The sequence below is a fragment of the Pristiophorus japonicus genome, unplaced genomic scaffold, assembly GCF_044704955.1.
Source record: "Pristiophorus japonicus isolate sPriJap1 unplaced genomic scaffold, sPriJap1.hap1 HAP1_SCAFFOLD_940, whole genome shotgun sequence".
Lineage (NCBI taxonomy): Eukaryota > Metazoa > Chordata > Chondrichthyes > Pristiophoridae > Pristiophorus > Pristiophorus japonicus.
Window position 1 is genome coordinate 24,896 of NW_027254869.1, and position 23,110 is coordinate 48,005.

Genomic DNA, 23,110 nt, shown 5'->3' on the forward strand with positions numbered 1-23,110 from the left:
TTTGCCTTCTTCACCGCCTGCTGTACCTGCGTGCCAACTTTCAATGACTGATGAACCATGACACCCAGGTCTCATTGCACCTCCCCTTTTCCTAATCTGTCACCATTCAGATAATATTCTGCCTTCCTGTTTTTGCCCCCAAAGTGGATAACCTCACATTTATCCACATTATTCTGCATCTGCCATGTATTTGCCCACTCACCTAACCTGTCCAAGTCACCCTGCAGCCTCTTAGCATCCTCCTCACAGCTCACACTGGCCACCCAGCTTAGTGTCATCTGCAAACTTGGAGATATTACACTCAATTCCTGCATCTAAATCATTGACGTATATTGTAAATAGCTGGGGTCCCAGCACTGAGCCCTGCGGTACCCCACTAGTCACTGCCTCCCATTCCGAAAAGGACCAGTTTATCCCGGGATCCGGCAGACAGCAGCTTGCGAAGGATGACCTCGTGACCGATTCCGAGCACGAAACCGTTCGGCAACATTTCCCGCAAAGATCCCGCAAAAACCGTACTGCCCCGCAAGGAATCTTCTGGCCCTGGGAGCGCCGGTGGGTGTAAAAGTGATACCTGACCTTTAAGGTGCTCTCCTTCGGCTTGAGGCGTTCCCACACCAGCACACACAGCTCTGTGTAAGTCTTCTCCTCTGGTTTGACCGGTGCCAGCAGGTTTTTGAGCAGGCCGTATATCGGAGACCCACATACGGTGAGGAGAATCGCCCTGGTCTTGATCGCCCTCTCTCAGCCTCGTCCTGTTCATTGGCGACGTAGTACCGGTCGGGACGCTCAACGAAGGCTTCCCAAATCATCACCCTCAACAAATCCCTCAACAAGACCAACGGCAGCCATTACCGTGTGAAGGTTGGTGATCCGTTACTCGTCGCCAGTGAGTGATGTTCAGAATAAATCCACAGGACTGTATTGCAAGCTCAAACTGTGGTGACCTTGTGCTCTTTATTCAGACTCCAGGGTGGGGAAGCAGTATGGTGAGTCACCTTATATACCTGCTTGTCCCAGGGTGTACAGGTGACCATTGGGTCTCCAACAGGTGTGCCCCCTAGTGGCAAGTCTTACATATTGGTGACGTTTACATGTGTACACAACAATCACGACCCGTTCCACATCTTTTTATTCCTCTCTCACTTTCCCGCTATCTCGCTTTCCCCGTCTCTCACTCGTTCCCCTCTCCCCCTTTCCCCTCCCTCACCTCACCCTCTTCCCGTCCCACTCTCTCCCCCTCCGACTCTGCCTTTCCACTCTCCCTCTCCCTCCTCCTTCTCCGCTCCCTTTCCTCCCCTCCCTCCTCTCTCTCTCTCTTTTCCCTTTCCTTTCAGATTCTCCCCTTCTCCCTCTCTCCCCTTCCCCTTTCTCTCTCCCCTTCCTCGCTCTCTCACTCCTTCCTCTCTCTCTCTCACTCCTTCCCCATCACTCCTCTTAACATCACTTTCACCTTCCCCCCGCTCTCTCTCCCCTTCCCTCTCTTTCCCCTCCCGTCTCTCGCTCTCGCCTTACCCCTCTCTCTCCCATTCCCCTCTCGCTCACTCCTTCCCCTCTCCCTTTTCATTTTCTCCCCTCCTCTCTCTCTCCCCACCCACTCCTTCTCCCTCCCCTCCCCAGTGTCCATCCCCTCCATCCTCCCTTTCATTCCCTAGCTCTCGCTCTCCCCATTCCCTTCAGACTCTCCCCTCCCCATCTCTCCCATCACCCCCCTCTCTCCCCTTTTCCCTCTCTCTCCCCTTCCCCCGCTCTAGTCTCCCCGCTCGAGGGACAAAGTGAGAAGGTGAGAGACAGAAAGAAAGAGAGAAAGACAGAGAGAAAGAGAGACAGAGCCAGAGTGTGACTGAGTTGCCTTGGGATGTTTTACTTCGTGAAAGACCCGATATATCGATGTTGAGAAGTGAATATTGAAGAGACGGAGGCAGGAGTCTGGGGGATGAGACACAATCTGAGTGTTTCACTGACCCCCTCCTCATTCTTCAAACAGTATTTAGTAAACCAGGTATCGTGGGTTCAAATCTCACTGCAACCTACTCAAAATTAGTTCAGTAGTTAAATTCACCGTCAATTCACAAAGGCATTGATTATAAATATTAAACAGCTCTGAGATTGACCCTGGAACTATAGGCTCCCCTCACACCTTTCCCTGTCTCTCTGCTTTCCAGATCACGACCCGTTGGACATTTTTTTTTTTAACTCCTCTCTCACTTTCCCGCAATCTCACTTTCTCCATCTCTCTCTCCCCTTTCCCTCTCTCTCTCCCCTTCCCCTCTCTCTCTCTCCTTCCGCTCCCTCCCCTCACTCCTCTCTCTCCCTCTTTTGCCTTTCTTTTCAGATTCTCCCCTGCTCCCTCTCTCTCCCCTTCCTTTCTCTCTCACCTGCCTCCTCCCTCTCTCGACTTCCCATCTTGCTCCCCTCCCCCACTCACTCTCTCCCATTACGCTCTCTCCCATTACCCTCTGGCTGACTCCTTCCCCCTCTCTCTCCCATTCCCTCTCCCACTCATTCCCCTCTCTCCCTCCTTTTACAACTTCCAAGCACTAATCTCTCTCACAGAGCCGACACAGACACGATGGGCCGAATGGCCCTCCTTGTGTGCTGTAAGATTCTGTCAATGTTCAGGGATGAATCACCGAGAATGATTATTCGGGCCCCACCTCCTTGTTAACAATAGTAAGATGTAAACAGGAGCTGGTGTTACAGGTGGCTCCATAGCTCAGGGGTTAGAGCACTGCTCTTGTAAACCAGGGGTCGTGGGTTCAAATCTCACTGGGGCCTACTCAATTTTGGCTTCTGTTACTGAATTGACCGTTAATCGATGACAGGCCGACACCATCAACAGGAACCACTCACTCCGCACTTTACAATCTCCCCACAGCACTTTCACTTCCCACTCCCAGTCTGTATCCCACCTTTTCCACATCCAGGCTCAGAGACACCGATATATCATCGACTCATCGAAACTTACAGCAGGGAAGGAGACCATTTCGGCCCATCGTGTCTGCACCAGCCGACCAAGAGCTATCTGCTGGGCAGGGCCACATAGTCCGCATGTCCCAGACACGAGACTCCCAAAGCAAGCGCTCTACTCGGAACTCCTTCACGGCAAGCGAGCCAAAGGTGGGCAGAGGAAACGTTACAAGGAACACCCTCAAAGCCTCCCTGATAAAGTGCAACATCCCCACTGACACCTGGGAGTCCCTGGCCAAAGACCAGTCTCCCCTTCCAACTCTCTCACTCCTTCCCCACTCTCTCCCATTCCCATCCCTCTCTTTCTCCTTCCCCACTCTCTCTCCTTCCCCTCTCTCTCCCTCCTTCCACACTCTCTTTTCCCTTCCCCTCTCTTTCCTGCTCCTTCCCGTGTCTTTCTCAGAGCAGGTGGCTCCATAGCTCAGGGGTTAGAGCACTGGTCTTGTAAACCAGGGGTTGTGGGTTCAAATCTCACTGGGCCCTACTCAATTTTGGCTTCTGTTACTGAATTGACCGTCAATCAGCGACAGGCCGACACCATCAACAGGAACCACTCACTCCGCACTTTACAATCTGCCCACAGTACTTTCACTTCCCACCCCCAGTCTGTATCCCACCTTTTCCACATCCAGTCTCAGAGACACCGATATATCATCGACTCATAGAAACTTACAGCAGGGAAGGAGACCATTTCGGCCCATCGTGTCCGCACCAGCCGACCAAGAGCTATCTGCTGGGCGGTCCGCATGCCCCGACACGAGACTCCCAAAGCAAGCGCTCTACTCGGAACTCCTTCACGGCAAGCGAGCCAAAGGTGGGCAGAGGAAACGTTACAAGGGACACCCTCAAAGCCTCCCTGATAAAGTGCAACATCCCCACCGACACCTGGGAGTCCCTGGCCAAAGACCAGTCTCCCCTTCCATCTCTCTCACTCCTTCCCCACTCTCTCCCATTCCCATCCCTCTCTTTCTCCTTCCCCACTCTCTCTCCTTCCCCTCTCTCTCCCTCCTTCCACTCTCTCTTTTCCCTTCCCCTCTCTTTCCTGCTCCTTCCCGTGTCTTTCTCAGAGTAGGTGGCTCCATAGCTCAGGGGTTAGAGCACTGGTCTTATCAACCAGGGGTCGTGAGTTCAAATCTCACTGCAGCCTAATTTTAGTATTGAGACACCTGTCTCTCATTCCTCCCACTCTCTTCCCCCTTGAAAGGATGCAACATTCAGATGAACCCCCTCACAGTGTTTGGGCTCATTCAAAAGGATATTTAATTTGGGACTATCGATCGGAAAGCTTGGAACCCTAAAGTGCTTATGGAAGAAACTACAAACTTGGAATAGAATTTTGGAATTTTTAAAGACATATTCAAGGCTGTGTGCGGGCCTAAAGAACTGACAGGAGACAACTTGATTATTGAGGCTGTCTGGGTGTTGGGACTAACATAACTTGTCTGGAGAAATGGGTATTCGAGAATCCTTCTCCACAAGAGACATTAACATTACAACAAATAACCCAGAGATAGCCAACCATCAACCTGAATCTGGAAAACCATTTCAGCATATACATCACCAAGAGGCCCAATCCAGCCTGTATGCGAACAACTAAGCACAAAAGGACATTGCGATTACCAAACTAATATTTCCATCAGGAAACAGTTTATCGAACATCAACCCACACAAAACATATTAACTTTGAACGAGCCCGCCAAAATATTACAAAGAAGAGTCAAGCCCGCCAAATTCAATCAAAGAATCCTGGACTGATTTGGTGTGAAGATTAGAACCACTCAAACCGTATAACTGGCCCCTGTTTTAACAGAGGGTGTGACATACTTTGCCAAACAACCGAGACCACGCTTGTGTCATCAAGAAGGGAGAGAAACCAACGCGACCGTTGTAAACTAACTTCTCCAGCCTCGAAGTCCTGAAGTCCTGAAGGAAGAACATCACCATCGCGGCAACAAATGACCACAGCCAACGTGGTATCAATAAAAAACCACCGCGATCGACCAAACTGCAAATAAACTCCAACTGGAAGAAACCGAAGAATCGAAAGTTTCCAGTCTACAATCTAAGTCCTGACTACCAACAGGTGAAAACATTACCCAAAGAGACTTTGAACCTATTTCTAACGAAGAAAACCGGGTACTTACCCCATAGATCCAAAACGTGCTTTACCGCATCAGTGGACTCAACCCAACTGAAGATTGCGTAGGTAGAAGCCTTCTCCGACGTTCGGGGTACGGCAAGCAGAACCTACACAATTCAAGGAACCCCGAAACCGTGAACTACCGCTAACTGACCAGAAAGGATTGGTAAGCATAGTCCCTGCCTGCCCTGGAGTCTAACCTAGCTAGGATTAGGTATGGGGAGGTGGGAGGTGTCATTTTACTGTACACCTCCTTTGAATGTGTAATGTATTGTTCTTTATCAGAGTGATTATAAGTTTTGACATTGTATTTTCTTGTCTTTAATAAAATCAAAGTTCTTTTGCACCAAACCATTGACCTTTGCACTTTGTCACACCCCCCCAAATAAATCCAGAGTCTAGAACCCAAGGGAGTGGGGGCGATTCGAACCGCTCAAGTAGGTCAGAGGTGAACCTGACCCCCGGGACCACCACCACACCGTTACACTCACGTCTCTCTCTTTTCCCTTTCCTTTCAGGTTCTCCCCCTCGCTGCCCTCCCCCTCTCTCTCACTCCTTTCCCCTTTCTCCCCTAAACATCTCTCTCCCCTCCCCCCCTCTCTCCCACTCCTTCCCCTCTCTCTCCCCCCATTCCACACTCTCACTCTCCATCCCCTCCCTCTCTTTCTCCAACTCCCTCTCTTCCTCGCTGTCTCCCCTTCCCACTCTCTCACTCCTTCCCCACTCTCTCTCCTTCCCTTCCCTCCGCACTCCTTTTCCCTTCCCCTCTCTTTCCTGATCCTTCCCCTGTTTTCGCTGGAACAAGTGGCTCCATAGTTCAGGGGTTAAAGCACTGGTTCAGTAAACTAGTGGTTGTGGGTTTAAATCTCACTGGGGCCTATTCAAAGTTAACTCAGTATTTAAATTCACTGTCAATTAACAAGGGATTTAATAATAAATATTGACCAGCTCTGAGACTGACCCTGAAACACAAAGCTCTCCTATTCTCCTTTCGCCCCCTTTCTCATTCTCCCTCTCTCCCGACATTCCCCATCACTACACATTCTGCCGCTCTCCCCATTTCTCTTTATCACTCATTCCCCTCTCTCTCCCCTTCCGCACTCTCCCGTTTCCCTCTCTCTCCTCTACCCATTTCCTCCAATCTCTCTCATTCCTTCCCCCTCTCTCCCCTTAACATCTCTTTCCTCTTCCTTCCTCTCTCTCCCCTTCACCCCTTTCTCTCTCCCACCCCTAGCCCTCTCTTTCCCTCCTTCCACTCTCTCTCTCTCCATCCCCTCCCTCTCTTTTCCTCTCTTTCTCGCTGTCTCTATTCCCTCTCTCTCACTCCTTCCACTCTCTCTTTTCCCTTCCCCTCTCTTTCCTGCTCCTTCCCCTGTCTTTCCCAGAGCAGGTGGCTCCATAGCTCAGGGGTTAGAGAATTGGTCTTGTAAACCAGAGGTCGTGGGTTCAAATCTCCCTGGGGCCTAATAATAAATATTAAACAGCTCCAAGACTGTTCCTGAAACAACAGGCTCCCCTCTCCTCCTTGTGTCCTTTACACTCTCTCTCCCTGACCCATTCTACATCTTATTCTTGCTTTCCCCATCTCTCACTCATTTCCCTCTCCCCTCACTCTCCCCATCCTCTCCCCTTCCCCCTCTCTCAAATTTCTTTCTACATTCCACCCAATAGAAACTTGAAGTGATCCAAAACTCGGCTGCCCCGTGTCCTAACTCGCACCCAGTCCCACTCACCCATCACCCCCTGTGCTCACTGCCCCCGTGTCCTAACTCGCTCCGAGTCCCACTCACCCATCACCCCCTGTGCTCACTGCCCCGTGTCCTAACTCGCACCCAGTCCCGCTCACCCATCACCCCCTGTGCTCACTGCCCCGTGTCCTAACTCGCACCGAGTCCCGCTCACCCATCACCCCCTGTGCTCACTGCCCCGTGTCCGAACTCGCACCCAGTCCCACTCACCCATCACCCGCTGTGCTCGCTGCCCCGTGTCCGAACTCGCACCGAGTCCCGCTCACCCATCACCCCCTGTGCTCACTGCCCCCGTGTCCTAACTCGCACCGAGTCCCACTCACCCATCACTACCCTGTGCTCACTGCCCCGTGTCCTAACTCGCACCGAGTCCCACTCACCCATCACCCCCTGTGCTCACTGCCCCCGTGTCCTAACTCGCACCCAGTCCCGCTCACCCATCACCCACTGTGCTCACTGCCCCGTGTCCTAACTCGCACCGAGTCCCGCTCACCCATCACCCCCTGTGCTCACTGCCCCCGTGTCCTAACTCACACCCAGTCCCACTCACCCATCTCCCCCTGTGCTCGCTGCCCTACATTGGCTCCCGGTTAAGCAATGCCTCGATTTCAAAATTCTCATCCTTGTTTACAAATCCCTGCATGGCCCCTCACTACTCCCTATCTCTGTAACCTCCTCCAGCCCCACAACCCTCCCTATCTCTGTAACCTCCTCCAGCCACACAACCCTCCCTATCTCTGTAACTTTGCACACCCCTCCCTATCTCTGTAATCTCCTCCAGCTCCTACATCCCTCCCTATCTCTGTAACCCCACAATCAGCCATGATCTTATTGAATGGCGGAGCAGGCTCAAGGGGCTAGATGGCCTACTCCTGTTCCTAATTCTTATGTCCTTATGTCTGCACTCCTCTAATTCTGCCCTCCTGACCATCCCTGATTATAATCGCTCCACCATCAGTGGCCGGGCCTTCTGTTGCCTGGGCCCCAAGCTCTGGAACTCCCTCCCTAAACCTCTCCACCTCTCTCCCCCTCTTTCCTCCTTCAAGACGCTCCTTAAAACCGACCTCTTCACCTGTGCTAATTTCTATTTTTGTGGCTCGGTGTCAAATTTTTATCCCATAATCCTCCTGTGGAGCACCTTGGGACGTTTCACTACGTTAAAGGCGCTATATAAATATACATTATTGTTGGTGTTCCCTCTGTCTCTCCTCTTCCCCGTCTCTCTCTCACTCCTTCCCCTCACTCTCCCCTTCCCTCTCTCTCACTCCTTCCCCTCACTCTCCCTTTCCCTCTCTCTCACTCCTTCACCTCACTCTCCCCTTCCCTCTCTCTCACTCGTTCCCCTCACTCTCCCCTTCCCTCTCTCTCACTCCTTCCCCTCACTCTCCTCTTCTCTGTCTCTCTCTCACTCCTTCCCCTCACTCTCCCCTTCCCTCTCTCTCACTCCTTCCCCTCACTCTCCCCTTCCCTCTCTCTTCCTCTAATAGAGCCCCACGTAGTGGACTATCGATGTAATAACAACTACTGACACGCTCCGCTCTCTCTCCATCTCTCTCTCTCCCTCTCTCCCCTTCCCCCTCTCACTCACTCCTTCCCTCACGCTGTCCCTTTCCCCCGCTTTCTCCCCTTCCCACTCTCCGCTCCTCTCTCTCCACTCAATCCTCAATCTCTGTCCTCCCTCTCTCTCTCTCTCTCCCTTCCCTTCTGACTTTCCCCTTCCCCCTCGCTAACCCCTTCCGGCTCGAGAGACAGTGAGCGACAGAGAGAAAGTGATAGAGAGACAGAGGGAGTGAGAAAGAGATTGAGAGACAGAGAGATTGGGACAGACTGTGACTGAGTTGCCTTGGGATGTTTTACTATGTGAAAGACCCGATATATCGATGTTGAGAGGCGAATATTGAAGAGACGGAGGCAGGAGTCTCCCCTGCCTCCTCCCTCTCTCTCTTTCCGATCTCTCTCCCTTTCCCCCTCTCTCTCACTCCTTCCACTCTCTCTTTTCCCTTCCCCTCACTTTCCTGCTCCTTCCCCTGTATTTCCCAGAGCAGGTGGTTCCATAGCTCAGGGGTTAGAGCACTGGTCTTATAAACCAGGAGTCGTGAGATCAAATCTCACTGGGGCCTACTCAAAAGTAGCTCAGTATTTAAATTCACAGTCAATTAACAAGGGCTTTAATTATAAATATTAAACAGCTCCAAGACTGTCCCTGGAACAACAGGGTCCCCTCCTCTCTCCTCCTTCTTGTGTCTCTGACACTCTCTCTCCCATTTTAAATCTCTCTCTCCCTTCCCCATCACGACCCGTTCTACACCTTTTTATCGCTTTCCCGTCTCTCACTCATTCCCTTCTCCCCCTTTCCCCCTCCCTCGCCTCACCCTCTCTCTCCGCTATCCACTCTCTCACCCCCTCTCTCCGCTCACTCTGTCTCTTTCGCCATCCCAGACTCTCCACCCTCTCTCCCCTTCCCCTCACCTTTTCACTCTCCACTTCCCTCCCTCCCCTCCTTCCTCTCTTTTCCCTTTCTTTTCAGAGTCTCCCGTTCTCCCTCTCTCTCCCCTTCCTTTCTCTCTCCCTTGCCTCCTCCCTCTCTTGCCTTCCCATATCTCTCCCCTTCCCCTTTCTCCCCTTCCATCACTTACTCTCCCCTTCCGCTCTCATCCATTATCCTCTCTCACTCACTCCATCGCCACCCTTCCCTCTCCCTCTATTTCCCCTTCCCCCTCTCTCTCACTCCTTCCACTCTCTCTTTTCCCTTCCCCTCTCTTTCCTGCTCCTTACCCTGCGTTTCCCAACGCAGGGGGTTCCATAGCTCAGGGGTTAGAGCACTGGTCTAGTAAATCAGGGTCGTGGGTTCAAATCTCACTGGGGCATACTCAAAATTAGCTCAATATTTAAATTCACCGTCAATTAACAAGGGCTTTAATTATAAATATTAAACTGCTCTGATACCGACCCTGGAACAACAGGCTGTCGTCTCTATTACACTTTCTCTCCATCCAAATCTCTCTCTGCCAACCCCCATTCTGCATCTTTTACCCCCTTTCCCGCGATCTCGCTTTGCCCGTCTCCCCACTCCCTTGCCACACCCACTCTCTATCCTTTCCTGTCTTTCTCTCTCCCCCTTCCGTTCTCCACCTCTCACTCCCCTTCCCCCTGTCTCTCAATTCTTCCCACATTCTACCCAATATAAACTAGAGGTGATCCAAAACTCGGCTGACCCCGTGTCCTAACTCGCACCGAGTCCCACTCACACATCACCCCCTGTGCTCACTGCCCCGTGTCCGAATCGCACCAAGTCCCGCTCACCCATCACCCTCTGTGCTCGCTGCCCCGTGTCCTAACTCGCACCGAGTCCCACTCACCCATCACCCCCTGTGCTCACTGCCCCGTGTCCTAACTCGCACCGAGTCCCACTCACCCATCACCCCCTGTGCTCGCTGCCCCGTGTCCTAACTCGCACCGAGTCCCGCTCACCCATCACCCCCTGTGCTCACTGCCCCGTGTCCTAACTCGCACCGAGTCCCACTCACCCATCACCCCCTGTGCTCACTGCCCCCGTGTCCTAACTCACACCCAGTCCCGCTCACCCATCACCCCCTGTGCTCACTGACCCCGTGTCCTAACTCGCACCGAGTCCCGCTCACCCATCACCCCCTGTGCTCGCTGACCCCGTGTCCTAACATGCACCTAGTCCCGCTCACCCATCACCCCCTGTGCTCACTGCCCCCGTGTCCTAACTCGCACCGAGTCCCGCTCACCCATCACCCCCTGTGCTCAATGCCCCCGTGTCCTAACTCGCACCCAGTCCCGCTCACCCATCACCCCCTGTGCTCACTGCCCCATGTCCTAACTCGCACCCAGTCCCACTCACCCATCACCCACTGTGCTCACTACGTTAAAGGCGCTTTATAAATATACATTATTGTTGGTGTTCCCTCTGTCTCTCCTCTTCCCCGTCTCTCTCTCACTCCTTCCCCTCATTCTCCCCTTCTCTCTCTCTCACTCCATCCCCTCACTCTCCCCTTCCCTCTCTCTCACTCCTTCCCCTCACTCTCCCCTTCCCTCTCTCTCAATCCTTCCCCTCACTCTCCCGTTCCCTCTCTCTCACTCCTTCCCCTCACTCTCCCCTTCCCTCTCTCTCAATCCTTCCCCTCACTCACCCCTTCCCTCTCTCTCAATCCTTACCCGCACTCTCCCCTTCCCTCTCTCTCACTCCTTCCCCTCACTCTCCCCTTCCCTCTCTCTCACTCCTTCCCCTCACTCTCCCCTTCCCTCTCTCTCACTCCTTCTCCTCACTCTCCCCTTCCCTCTCTCTCACTCCTTCCCCTCACCCTCCCCTTCCCTCTCTCTCACTCCTTCCCCTCACTCTCCCCTTCCCTCTCTCTCACTCCTTCCTCTCACTCTCCCCTTCCCCCTCTCTACCTCCTTCCGGCTTGAGAGACAGTTAGCGACAGAGAGAAAGTGATAGAGAGACAGAGAGAGAGCGACAGAGGGAGAGAGAGAAAGAGATTGAGAGACAGAGAGATTGGGACAGAGTGTGACTGAGTTGCCTTGGGATGTTTTACTACGTGAAAGACCCGATATATCGATGTTGAGAGGCGAATATTGAAGAGACGGAGGCAGGAGTCTCCCCTGCCTCCTCCCTCTCTCTCTTTCCGATCTCTCTCCCCTTCCCCCTCTCTCTCAATCCTTCCACTCTCTCTTTTCCCTTCCCCTCACTTTCCTGCTCCTTCCCCTGACTTCCCATAGCAGGTGGCTCCATAGCTCAGGGGTTAGAGCACTGGTCTCGTAAACCAGGGGTCGTGAGTTCAAATCTCACTGGGGCCTACTCAAAATTAGCTCAGTATTTAAATTCACTGTCAATTAACAAGGGCTTTAATTATAAATATTAAACAGCTCTGAGACTGTCCCTGGAACAACAGGCTCCCTTCCTCTCTCTGACACTCTCTCTCCCTTCCTCATCAAGACCCGTTCTACACCTTTTTATCGCTTTCCCGTCTCTCACTCATTCCCTTCTCCCCCTTTCCCCCTCCCTCGCCTCACCCTCTCTCTCCGCTATCCACTCTCTCACCCCCTCTCTCCGCTCACTCTGTCTCTTTCGCCAACCCAGGCTCTCCACCCTCTCTCCCCTTCCCCTCGCCTTTTCACTCTCCACTTCCCTCACTCCCCTCCTTCCTCTCTTTTCCCTTTCTTTTCAGAGTCTCCCGTGCTCCCTCTCTCTCCCCTTCCTTTCTCTCTCCCTTGCCTCCTCCCTCTCTTGCCTTCCCATATCTCTCCCCTTCCCCTTTCTCCCCTTCCATCACTTGCTCTCCCCTTCCGCTCTCATCCATTATCCTCTCTCACTCACTCCATCGCCACCCTTCCCTCTCCCTCTATTTCCCCTTCCCCCTCTCTCTCACTCCTTCCACTCTCTCTTTTCCCTTCCCCTCTCTTTCCTGCTCCTTACCCTGCGTTTCCCAAAACAGGTGGTTCCATAGCTCAGGGGTTAGAGCACTGGTCTAGTAAATCAGGGTCGTGGGTTCAAATCTCACTGGGGCAGACTCAAAATTAGCTCAATATTTAAATTCACCGTCAATTAACCAGGGCTTTAATTATAAATATTAAACTGCTCTGATACCGACCCTGGAACAACAGGCTGTCGTCCCCATTACACTTTCTCTCCATCCAAATCTCTCTCTGCCGACCCCCATTCTGCATCTTTTACCCCCTTTCCCGCGATCTCGCTTTGCCCGTCTCCCCCCTCCCTTGCCACACCCACTCTCTATCCTTTCCTGTCTCTCTCTCTCCCCCTTCCGCTCCCCACCTCTCACTCCCCTTCCCCCTGTCTCTCAATTCTTCCCACATTCTACCCAATATAAACTAGAGGTGATCCAAAACTCGACTGACCCCGTGTCCTAACTCGCACCCAGTCCCGCTCACCCATCACCCCCTGTGCTCACTGCCCACGTGTCCTAACTCGCACCGAGTCCCGTTCACCTATCACCCCCTGTGCTCACTGCCCCGTGTCCTAACTCGCACCGAGTCCCGCTCACCCATCACCCCCTGTGCTCACTGCCCCGTGTCCTAACTCTCACCGAGTCCCGCTCACCCATCACCCCCTGTGCTCACTGCCCCGTGTCCTAACTCTCACCGAGTCCCGCTCACCCATCACCCCCTGTGCTCGCTGCCCTACATTGGCTCCCGATTAAGCAACGCCTCGATTTCAAAATTCTCATCCTTGTTTACAAATCCCTCCATGACGCTCGCCCCTCCCTATCTCTGTAACTTCCTCCAGCACCTACACCCCTCCCGATCTCTGGAACCTCCTCCAGCCCCTACACCCCTCTCTATCTCTGTAACCTCCTGCAGCCCCTACACCCCTCTCTATCTCTGTAACCTCCTCCAGCCCCTACACCCCTCCCTATCTCTGTAACCTCCTCCAGCCCCTACACCCCTCCCTATCTCTGTAATCTCCTCCAGCCCCACAACCCCCCGAGATGTCTGCACTCCTCTAATTCTGCCCTCCTGACCATCCCTGATTATAATCGCTCCACCATCGGTGGCCGGGCCTTCTGTTGCCTGGGCCCCAAGCTCTGGAACTCCCTCCCTAAACCTCTCCACCTCTCTACCTCTCTTTCCTCCTTCAAGACGCTCCTAATAACCGACCTCTTGTCCCCTGCGCTAATTTCTACTTTTGTGGCTCGGTGTCAAATTTTTATCCCATAATCCTCCTGTGGAGCACCCTGGGACATTTCACTACGTTAAGGGCGCTATATAAATACACATTATTGTTGGTGTTCCCTCTGTCTCCCCTCTTCCCCGTCTCTCTCTCACTCCTACCCCTCACTCTCCCCTTCCCTCTTTCTCACTCCTTCCCCTCACTCTCCCCTTCCCTCTCTCTCACTCCTTCCCCTCACTCTCCCCTTCCCTCTCTTTCACTCCTTCCCCTCATTCTCCCCTTCCCTCTCTTTTGCTCCTACCCCTCACTCTCCCCTTTACTCTCACTCACTCTTTCCCCTCACTCTCCCCTTCCCTATCTCTCCCTCCTATCCCTCACTCTCCCCTTCCCTCTCTCTCACTCCTTCCCCTCACTCTCCCCTTCCCTCTCTCTCATTCCTTCCCCTCACTCTCCCCTTCCCTCTCTCTCGCTCCTTCCCCTCACTCTCCCCTTCCCTCTCTCTCACTCCTTCCCCTCACTCTCCCCTTCCCTCTCTCTCACTCCTTCCCCTCACTCTCCCCTTCCCTCTCTCTCACTCCTTCCTCTCACTCTCCCCTTCCCTCTCTCTCACTCCTTCCCCTCACTCACCACTTCCTTCTCTCTCACTTCTTCCCTTCACTCTCCCCTTCCCGCTCTCTCACTCCTTCCCCTCACTCTCCCCTTCCCTCCCTCTCACTCCTTCCCCTCACTCTCCCCTTCCCTCTCTCTCACTCCTTCCCTCTCTCTCACTCCTTCCCCTCTCTCTCCCCTTCTCTCTCTCTTCCTCTAATAGCGCCCCACCTAGTGGACTATCGATGTAATAACAACTGCTGACACGCTCCTCTCTCTCTCCATCTCTCTCTCTCTCTCTCTCGCCTTCCCCCCTCACTCACTCCTTCCCTCTCCCTGTTCCTTTACCCCGCTTTCTCCCCTTCCCACTCTCCGCTCCTCTCTCTCTACTCACTCCTCAATCTCTCCCCTCCCTCTCTCTCTCTCTCTCTCCTTTCCCTTCTGACTTTCCCCTTCCCCCTCTAACCCCTTCCGGCTCGAGAGACAGTGAGCGACAGAGAGAAAGTGATAGAGAGACAGAGAGAGAGACTGAGAAAGAGAGAGAAACAGAGCGAGAGTGAGTGAGTGAGAGAGAGAGAGACAGAGAGACAAAGTGATAGAGAGACAGAGAGAGAGTGAGAAAGAAAGACAGAGAGAGAGAGACTGAGAAAAATACACAGAGAGACAGAGAGATTGAGGCAGAGAGAGAGTGAGAAAGGAAGACAGAGAGAGAGAGAGAGACTGAGAAAGATACACAGAGACACAGAGAGACAGAGAGATTGGGACAGAGTGTGACTGAGTTGCCTTGGGATGTTTTACTACGTGAAAGACCCGATATATCGATGTTGAGAGGCGAATATTGAAGAGACGGAGGCAGGAGTCTGGGGGATGAGACACAATCTGAGCGTTTCACTGACCCCCTCCTCATTCTTCAAACACACAGCACTAACTGGGGAATGACCCATAACCCAGGGCAGGTGGTTCAATAGCTCAGGGGTTAGAGCACTGGTCTAGTAAACCAGGGGTCGTGGGTTCAAATCTCACTGGGACCTACTCAAAATTAATTCAGTATTTAAATACAGTGTCAATTAACAAGGGCTTTAATTATAAATATTAAACATCTCTGAGACTGACCCTGGAACAACAGGCTCCCCTCACAACATTCTCTCTCTCTCTGCTTTACATCTTTTTCCCGCTTTCTCGCTTTTCCCGTCTCTCACATTCCCATCTCTCACCCTCTTCCATCCCCCACTCTCCCCTGCCCTCTCTTCCCTCCCCTCCCTCCTCTCTCTCTCTTTTCCCTTTTTTTTCAGATTCTCCCATTCCCCCTCTCTCTGTCCCCTCCCTCTCTTTCTCTCTCCCCCCTCCCTCTCTCCTCTTCCCTTCTCTCTCTCCCCTTCCTCTCTCGCCTTCCATCTCTTTCTCTCCCCTTCCGCTCTCTCCTATTCCCCTCTCTCATCCTTTCCTCTCTCTCTATCTCTCTCCTTCCCCCTCTCTCTTCCCCGTCCCTCTCTTTCCCCTCCCCCTCTCTCTCTCCCCCTTCCGTTCTCTCTTCCTCCCTGTCTCCCATTTCCAACTCTCTCTCACTCCTTCCTACCTCTCTCCCTTTCCCACTATCTCGCTTTCCCCGTCTCTCACTGTGATATATTCACAGAGCACAGCACACACAGCTCCTCTCTCGGAAGCCTCCGGAAATCTACCTGGTTCAGTTTAATTATTAACTCTGCAGTTGCAGTACATAATATGTCCACATCCACAGTGTGGAGCGACAAACATTACAAGCTTACAGACATTACACTCACTCATTCCCCTCTCTAACCCTCTCCCCTCACTGTCTCTCCTTCCCCCTCTCGCCGCTTTTCACTCTCCGCTTCCCTCTCCTTCCTCCCTCTCTTTCGTCCCCTCCCTCCCCTCCCTCCTCTCTCTCTCCCTCTTTTCCATTTCTTTTCAGGTTTCCCCCTTCTCCCACTCTCTCCCCTTCCCCTCCCGCTCTTTCACATTCCCAACTTTCTCTTTTCCCTTCCCCTCTCTTTCCCTCTCCTTCCCCACTCTTTCTCTCCCCTTCCCCTCTCTCTCTCACTCCTTCCCCATCACTCCTCTCAACATCTCTTTCACCTTCCCCCCACTCTCTCTCCTCTTCCCTCTCTTTCCCCTCCCCTCTCTCGCTCTCGCCTTCCCTCTCTCTCTCTCCCATTCCCCTCTCGCTCACTCCTTCCCCTCTCCCTTTTCATTTTCTCCCCTCCTCTCTCTCTCCTCTCCCTCACCTTCTCCCTCTCCTCCCCAGTCTCCACTCCCATCCATCCTCCCTTTCATTCCCTCGCTCTCGCTCTCCCCTTTCCCATCAGACTCTCCCCCTCCCCATCTCTCCCATCCCCCCTCTCTCTCCCCTTCTGCCTCTCTCTCCCCTTCCCCCGCACTACCCTCTCCCCTCGAGGGACAGAGTGAGAAGGTGAGAGACAGAAAGAAAGAGACAGAGACAGTGAGATAGAGAGACAGAGAGATTGGGACAGAGTGTGACTGAGTTGCCTTGGGATGTTTTACAACGTGAAAGACCCGATTATATCGATGTTGAGAGGCGAATATTGAAGAGACGGAGGCAGGAGTCTGGGGGATGAGACACAATCTGAGTGTTTCACTGACCCCTCCTCATTCTTCAAACACACAGCACTAACTGGGGAATGACCCACAGCCCAGGGCCGGTGGCTCCATAGCTCAGGGGTTAGAGCACTGGTTTAGTAAACCAGGGGTCGTAGGCTCAAATCTCACTGGGGCCTACTCAAAATTAGTTCAGTATTTAAATTCACTTTCAATTAACAAGGGCTTTAATTATAAATATTAAACAGCTCAGAGACCGACCTTGGAACAACAGGCTCCCTGTGCACTTTGACACTCTCTTCTCCCTACCCATTCAACATATTTTTCCCCCTCTCCCCTCACCCTCTGTCCCCTACCCAATCTCTGTGTCTCTTCTCCCTTTCTTTTAAGATTCACCGATAAAAACATTAGAACATCAGAAATAGGAGCAGGAGAAGGCCATACGGCCCCTCGAGCCTGCTCCGCCATTCAATACGATCATGGCTGATCCGATCATGGACTCAGCTCCACTTCCCTGCCCGCCCCCTTATCTCCTTATCGGTTAAGAAACTGCCTATCTCTGTCTTAAATTTATTCAATGACCCGGCTTCCACAGCTCTCTGAGGCAGAGAATTCCACAGATTTACAACCCTCTGAGAGAAGAAATTCCTCCTCATCTCAGTTTTAAATGGGTGGCCCCTTATTCTAAGACCATGCCCCCTAGTTCTAGTCTCCCCCATCAGTGGAAACATCCTCTCTGCATCCACCTTGTCGAGCCCCCTCATAATCTTATACGTTTCGATAAGATCACCTCTCATTCTTCTGAATTCCAATGAGTAGAGGCCCAACCTCCTCAACCTTTTCTCATAAGTCAACCCTCTCATCCCCGGAATCAACCGAGTGAACCTTCACTGAACTGCCTCCAAAGCAAGTATACCCTTTCGTAAATATGGAAACCAAAACTGCACGCAGTACTCCAGGTGTGGCCTCACCAATACCCTGTATAACTGTAGCAAGACTTCCCTGCTTTTATACTCAATCCCCTTTGCAATAAAGGCCAAGATACCATTGGCCTTCCTGATCACTTGCTGTACCTGCATACTAACCTTTTGTGTTTCATGCACAAGTACCCCCAGGTCCCACTGTACTGCGGCCCTTTGCAATCGTTCTCCATTTAAATAATAACTTGCTCTTTAATTTTTTTCTGTCAAAGTGCATGACCTCACACTTTCCAACATTATACTCCATCTGACAAATTTTTGCCCACTCACTTAGCCTGTCTAGGTCCTTTTGCAGATTTTTTGTGTCCTCCTCACACATTGCTTTTCCTCCCATCTTTGTATCGTCAGCAAACTTGCCTACGTTACACTCAGTCCCTTCTTCCAAGTCGTTAATATAGATTGTAAATAGTTGGGGTCCCAGCACTGATCCCTGCGGCACACCACTAGTTACTGGTTGGTAACCAGCGAATGAACCTGTTGTGTTCCTAACACAGATGAGACTGCACACAGGGAGGTTAAAGTAACAGTGACCTCAGTCTTTATTAAGACACTCCAGAGTGAGGAACAGGCCTTAGGGGCCGGCTTATATACAGTGCTCCCAAGGGATGCTGGGATCCCTTGGGACTTCAGGGGATGCGCTCCCTGGTGGTGGAAGATGGGAGTGCATGCTTTACAGATACACAACAGAACCATCTATTCTTCTCTCTCCCCTTCCCTCTCTCAGTCCTTCCGCTCTCTCTCCCCCCCTTAACTCTATCTCTTCATCCCTGCTCTTTCCCCCTCCCCCTCTCTCTTTCCCCTTCCCCTCCCACATTACCATTCCCCTCGCTCACTCCCCTTCCCCTCTCTCTCTCTCTCTCCCCTTTCCTCTCTACTGTCATTCTCCCCCCATTCCTTCCCCCCTCTCTCCTTCCTCCTCTATCTTGCCTTTCTCTCCCCTCCCCCTCTCTCCCCCTCTCTCCCCTTCCCCCTCTGCTTTTTCACTCTCCCTTTCACTCTCCCTCTCCCCTTCCACTCTCGTCCCTCCCCTCCCTCCACTCTCTCTCTTTACCATTCTTTTCCGATTCTCCCCTTCGCCCTCTCTCTCTCCCCTTCCTTTCTCTCTCCCCTGCCTCCTCCCTCTCTCATCTTCCCATCTCTCTCCCCTTCCCGTCTCTCCCCTCCCCCTCTCCTTCTCTCCCATTCCTCTCTCTCTCACTCTGTCTCCCCCTCTCTCCCCTTCCTCACTTTCCCCTTCCCCATCTCTCTCACTCCTTCCACGCTCTCTTTTCCCTTCCCCTCTCTTTCCTGTTCCTTCCCCTGTAACTTCTCAAACAGGAGGCTCCATAGTTCAGGGGTTAGAGCACTGGTCTTGTAAACCAGCTGTCATGAGTTCAAATCTCAATGGGGCCTCCTCAAAGTTAACTCAATATTTAAATTCACCCTCAATTAACAAGGCTATTAAACAGCTTTGAGACTGACCCTGGAGCAACAATCTCCTTTTGTCTCCAGTAATATCGCTCTCCCTTCCCGTTCTGCATCTTTTTCCCGCAATTGAGCTTTCCCCGTCCCTCACAGACTCCCCTCCCCCTCTCTCCCCCATCCTTCCACTCTCTCTCTCTCCGTCCCCTCTCTTTCCCTTCGCCCCTCTTTCTCTCTCCCTTTCCCCTTCACTTCTCTTTCCAACTCCTCCACGATCACCTTCCCCTTCCCGCCTCTCTCTAACCCTTCCCTTTTCTCGCGCTCCACTTCCCCTCTCTCCCCTTCTCTCTCACTTTCATTCACCGCGCACTCCTTCCCTCTCTCTCCTTCCTCCTCTATCTTCCCTCTCTCTCCCCTCCCCCTCATTCCACTACCCACTCTCTCCACCCTCTCTCCCCCTCCCGTTCTGCCTTTTCACTCTCCCTTTCCCTCTCCCCTCCCCTCTCTCTCCTCCCCTACCTCCTCTGTCTCTTCCTTTTCCCTTTCTTTTCAGATTCTCCCCTTCTCCCTCTCTTTCTCGTTCCCATCTCTCCTCTCCCCATCTCTCTCCTCTCCCCCTCTCTCTCTCCCCTTCCCTCCTCTCTCTTCCTCCATGTCTCCCCTTCCCCCTCTCTCACTCCTTCCACTCTCTCTCCACTTCCCCTCTCTCTCTCACTCCTCCCCTCTCTTCCCCTCCCCCTCTCACTCCTTCTACTCTCTCCCTCCCTTCCACACTCTCTCCCTCCCTTCCACAAGCTCTCTCCCCTTTCCCCCTCTCACTCCTTTCCCTCCCTCTCTTCCTCTTCCCACTCTCTCTCACTCCTTCCCCCTCTCTCTCACTCCTTCCTTCTCTGTCTCCCCTTCCCCCTCTCTCTCACTCCTTCCACTCTCTCTTTTCCCTTCCCCTCTCTTTCCTGCTCCTTCTCCTATCTTTCCTAAAGCAGGTGGCTCCATAGCTCAGGGGGTTAGAGCACTGCTCTCGTAAACCAGGGGTCGTGAGTTCAAATCTCACTGGGGCCTCCTCAAGATCAGCTTATTTATTAAATTCACCGTCAATTAACAATGGCTTTGATTATAAATATTAACCAGCTCTGAGACCGACCCTGGAACAACAGGCTCCCCTCTCCTCCCCTTGTCTCCCTCACACTCTCTCTTCCCTTCCAAATCTTTCTCTGCCCTCCCCATCACTGTTATGTTCAGAATAAATCCACCTGACCGTATCGTAAGCTGAAACTATTGTGACCTTGGTCTCTTTATTGAGACCCCAGAGTGGGGAAACAGCATGGTGGATCACCTTATGTACCTGCTTGTCCCAGGGTGCACAAGTGACCCTTAGGCCTCCCACAGGTGTGCCCCCTAGTGGCAAGTCTGACATATTGGTGAGGTTTAGGTGCATACATAACATCACTCCCCCCCCCCGCCCCCTCCAAAGGCTTATGTACCAGTTATTTGCAAGTTGAGGCGATATGACGCCCTGTGTCCCCGGGTCGATCACCTGATTTGAATTCCTGGCCTGGGTGAGTTGGTCGGAACGTTGCTGCCCGGCCGAGTGCCTGGTGTGATGGGACAGACGTGGCCAGGTCCTTTCACAATGGTGGCCTGCTTATCGATAGTTTGCAGTCTGGTCTGGTCCAAACGCTTTCTGCGTTTGCTCAGTACATGGTTTCACAACCAAACACTCCATTTTCATCACACACACACACACACTCCATTCCCCTCTTTGTCTCACACAGTGCTCTCGGCCCCATCTGGGGGCCCTGAATATTGTCCACGTCACTTATTCTGATGTGGTGTGGAGGGGGGCCGTACGATCGTGGTGCATTCTCTGCTGATAGCAGGCGGAAGGCTCGGTCCTGAGCGACTCTGTCCGGTGACTGCGTAGCAACCCGGGACAGCCGGGGTCTGTAGGGAGTCTACCGCGACACGTGTGGTGCTCGGCTTGGTGATCTGGGCTGCCCGCTGCGGACTATTGTCGCTGACCCTAAGGCCTGGAGAGCCCAGGATGGGCCGATACGGCCCTGAGACTTTCAGTGGTAGCGGGAGGCCGTGTGGTCCCCCGTGGATCCTGGGACGTAGTACGGAGGTTCCCGCACCACCGACTGTGTGTAGCCTCCCTGCCTTTCTTTGTAACACGTTGCAGGGTTTGCCCCACAGGGGGGGGGGGCAATCTGATGGGATGAGCATTACGTCTTTGCGACGGATAAGCTGCAACACTCCCGTCTGGCGGTTCGCCGTGAGCAGGCGGTAATGTGATAACACATCACTTCCTACAAGTACTTTGTCAGATACATATACGACCGATTGGTGTTTGCCCGCTACTTTGGCTTGTTTTAACGTACCCCCGACCCCATATGATAGTACACCATTGGCCGCGAAAGAACGCTCACATGGGTTCCACAGTGCAAACAACTTATTGGAACGTAGTGGGTTCCTGGCCTTCTCAGCGGCCCCCCCCTTTACCTTTGCCCCAAACCCAGTGGCCTTCCTCGCTGGCCAACACATGCCTCTGTTCCGTTGCGGCCACATCCCGTGGTCTGGACGTTTCTCTCGACCCGTGATCTGGACGCTTCTCTCGACTGCCGCCATCTTCCTCCCCAGGGATTCCCGCCTCTGGCGTCGGGAAGACACATTCGGATGGTTTCGGCCGGAGCCCCGCTCCGCTTGGTCGACCTGGAGCCTCTTCCGTCGCCGCCAAGAGGTCGTCGGCTTCGGGTGCTGGGTACCCTCCGTCTGTAACCGCTGCTCGGTTGGTCTTCGCCTCCTGGTGGTCGCGATGAGCGGCCTGTGCCTCGGGGGTCTGCAAATGGATCTGCACTTCGACGCCTGGTTCAGCTGAAGGTGGGGGGCTTGCTCAGCCTTTGAGCAAGGGGAGAGGTTGTTCGCCGGAGAAGGTACGCAGAGGTCCATCGAATCTTCCCCATCCACCTTCTACCAAGCAGCATTGGCCCATCACCTGAAACAATCCACAGAGGTAAATCGCGCACCGCTCCCTCATGGGATACCCTTATGTCCGCACTACCAATAACTGGTCTCAGTTCCTTGGTGCAGGTGCCCAGCTTTGCCTGAATCGGGATCAGCTTGGGTCCTTGTGCTCTGTCGCCCCCCCCCACAGCCTCTCGAATGCCTTCTGGCTCATTATTGATTGACCCGCCCCCGTGTCTAGTTCCATGGAGACTGGAGTGCCGTTAGGTCCAACTTTTCACATTATCGGAGGGCTTTTGGTGGTGAAGGTGTGTACCCCATGTACTTCCCCTTCAGCCTCAGGTTGAGTTGCCTCTCCTGCTCGTTCAGCGTGACCCTCGCTGGATCGATGGTCCTCTCCTGACTCTGCCACGTGGTGAGTCACAGACCGTTTGCACATTCGCTGGAGGTGCCCCATTGTTCCACGGCCCTTGCACACACAGGGCTTGAATCGACATTGATGGGCTCGATGGCTGACCCCAGCAGGGCCAACATGGTGCTAATGGATACGCATTCACGGCCCACGGCGGACTCTGAGTCACTCGAGGCCTAGGTCTGGCCTCTGCGGTCATGTGGGCCCTGTCCTGTGCCGTTCTGCCTGCTGAATACATTATTTTATGCACAGTACTTGCCGGTGAGCTTCGAATCTGTTTCGTGTTATCGCTCGTGGATATGAAGGCCTGGGCTGTCGTGATGGCCTTGCTCAGATAGAAACATAGAAACACAGAAAATAGTTGCAGGAGTAGGCCATTCGGCCCTTCGAGCCTGCACCACCATTCAATAAGATCATGGCTGATCATTCACCTCAGTACCCCTTTCCTGCTTTCTCTCCATACCCCTTGATCCCTTTAGCCTTAAGGGCCATAACTAACTCCCTCTTGAATATATCCAATGAATTGGCCTCAACAACTCTCTGCGGCAGGGAATTCCACAGGTTAACAACTCTCTGAGTGAAGAAATTTCTCCTCATCTCAGTCCTAAATGGCCTACCCCTTATCCTTAGATTGTGTCCCCTGGTTCTGGACTTCCCCAACATCGGGAACATTCTTCCCGC

General features: G+C 53.0%; 10 non-coding genes across 10 annotated transcripts; all 10 read left to right on the forward strand.

The window, feature by feature from the left end:
• Positions 1-2,705: 2,705 nt before the first annotated feature.
• Positions 2,706-2,778, forward strand: trnat-ugu (transfer RNA threonine (anticodon UGU)). The gene has a single exon. It is a non-coding gene; the product is annotated as a tRNA-Thr (tRNA).
• Positions 2,779-3,380: 602 nt separating this feature from the next.
• trnat-ugu (transfer RNA threonine (anticodon UGU)) lies at positions 3,381-3,453 on the forward strand. The gene has a single exon. It is a non-coding gene; the product is annotated as a tRNA-Thr (tRNA).
• Positions 3,454-4,044: 591 nt separating this feature from the next.
• trnai-uau (transfer RNA isoleucine (anticodon UAU)) lies at positions 4,045-4,117 on the forward strand. The gene has a single exon. It is a non-coding gene; the product is annotated as a tRNA-Ile (tRNA).
• A 2,385-nt stretch (positions 4,118-6,502) lies between these two features.
• On the forward strand, positions 6,503-6,575 carry trnat-ugu (transfer RNA threonine (anticodon UGU)). Its single transcript has one exon. It is a non-coding gene; the product is annotated as a tRNA-Thr (tRNA).
• Positions 6,576-8,905: 2,330 nt separating this feature from the next.
• Positions 8,906-8,978, forward strand: trnai-uau (transfer RNA isoleucine (anticodon UAU)). The gene has a single exon. It is a non-coding gene; the product is annotated as a tRNA-Ile (tRNA).
• A 2,631-nt stretch (positions 8,979-11,609) lies between these two features.
• trnat-cgu (transfer RNA threonine (anticodon CGU)) lies at positions 11,610-11,682 on the forward strand. Its single transcript has one exon. It is a non-coding gene; the product is annotated as a tRNA-Thr (tRNA).
• A 3,377-nt stretch (positions 11,683-15,059) lies between these two features.
• trnat-agu (transfer RNA threonine (anticodon AGU)) lies at positions 15,060-15,132 on the forward strand. The gene has a single exon. It is a non-coding gene; the product is annotated as a tRNA-Thr (tRNA).
• A 1,649-nt stretch (positions 15,133-16,781) lies between these two features.
• On the forward strand, positions 16,782-16,854 carry trnat-agu (transfer RNA threonine (anticodon AGU)). The gene has a single exon. It is a non-coding gene; the product is annotated as a tRNA-Thr (tRNA).
• A 2,120-nt stretch (positions 16,855-18,974) lies between these two features.
• On the forward strand, positions 18,975-19,047 carry trnat-ugu (transfer RNA threonine (anticodon UGU)). Its single transcript has one exon. It is a non-coding gene; the product is annotated as a tRNA-Thr (tRNA).
• A 994-nt stretch (positions 19,048-20,041) lies between these two features.
• Positions 20,042-20,115, forward strand: trnat-cgu (transfer RNA threonine (anticodon CGU)). Its single transcript has one exon. It is a non-coding gene; the product is annotated as a tRNA-Thr (tRNA).
• The last annotated feature ends 2,995 nt before the right edge of the window (positions 20,116-23,110 follow it).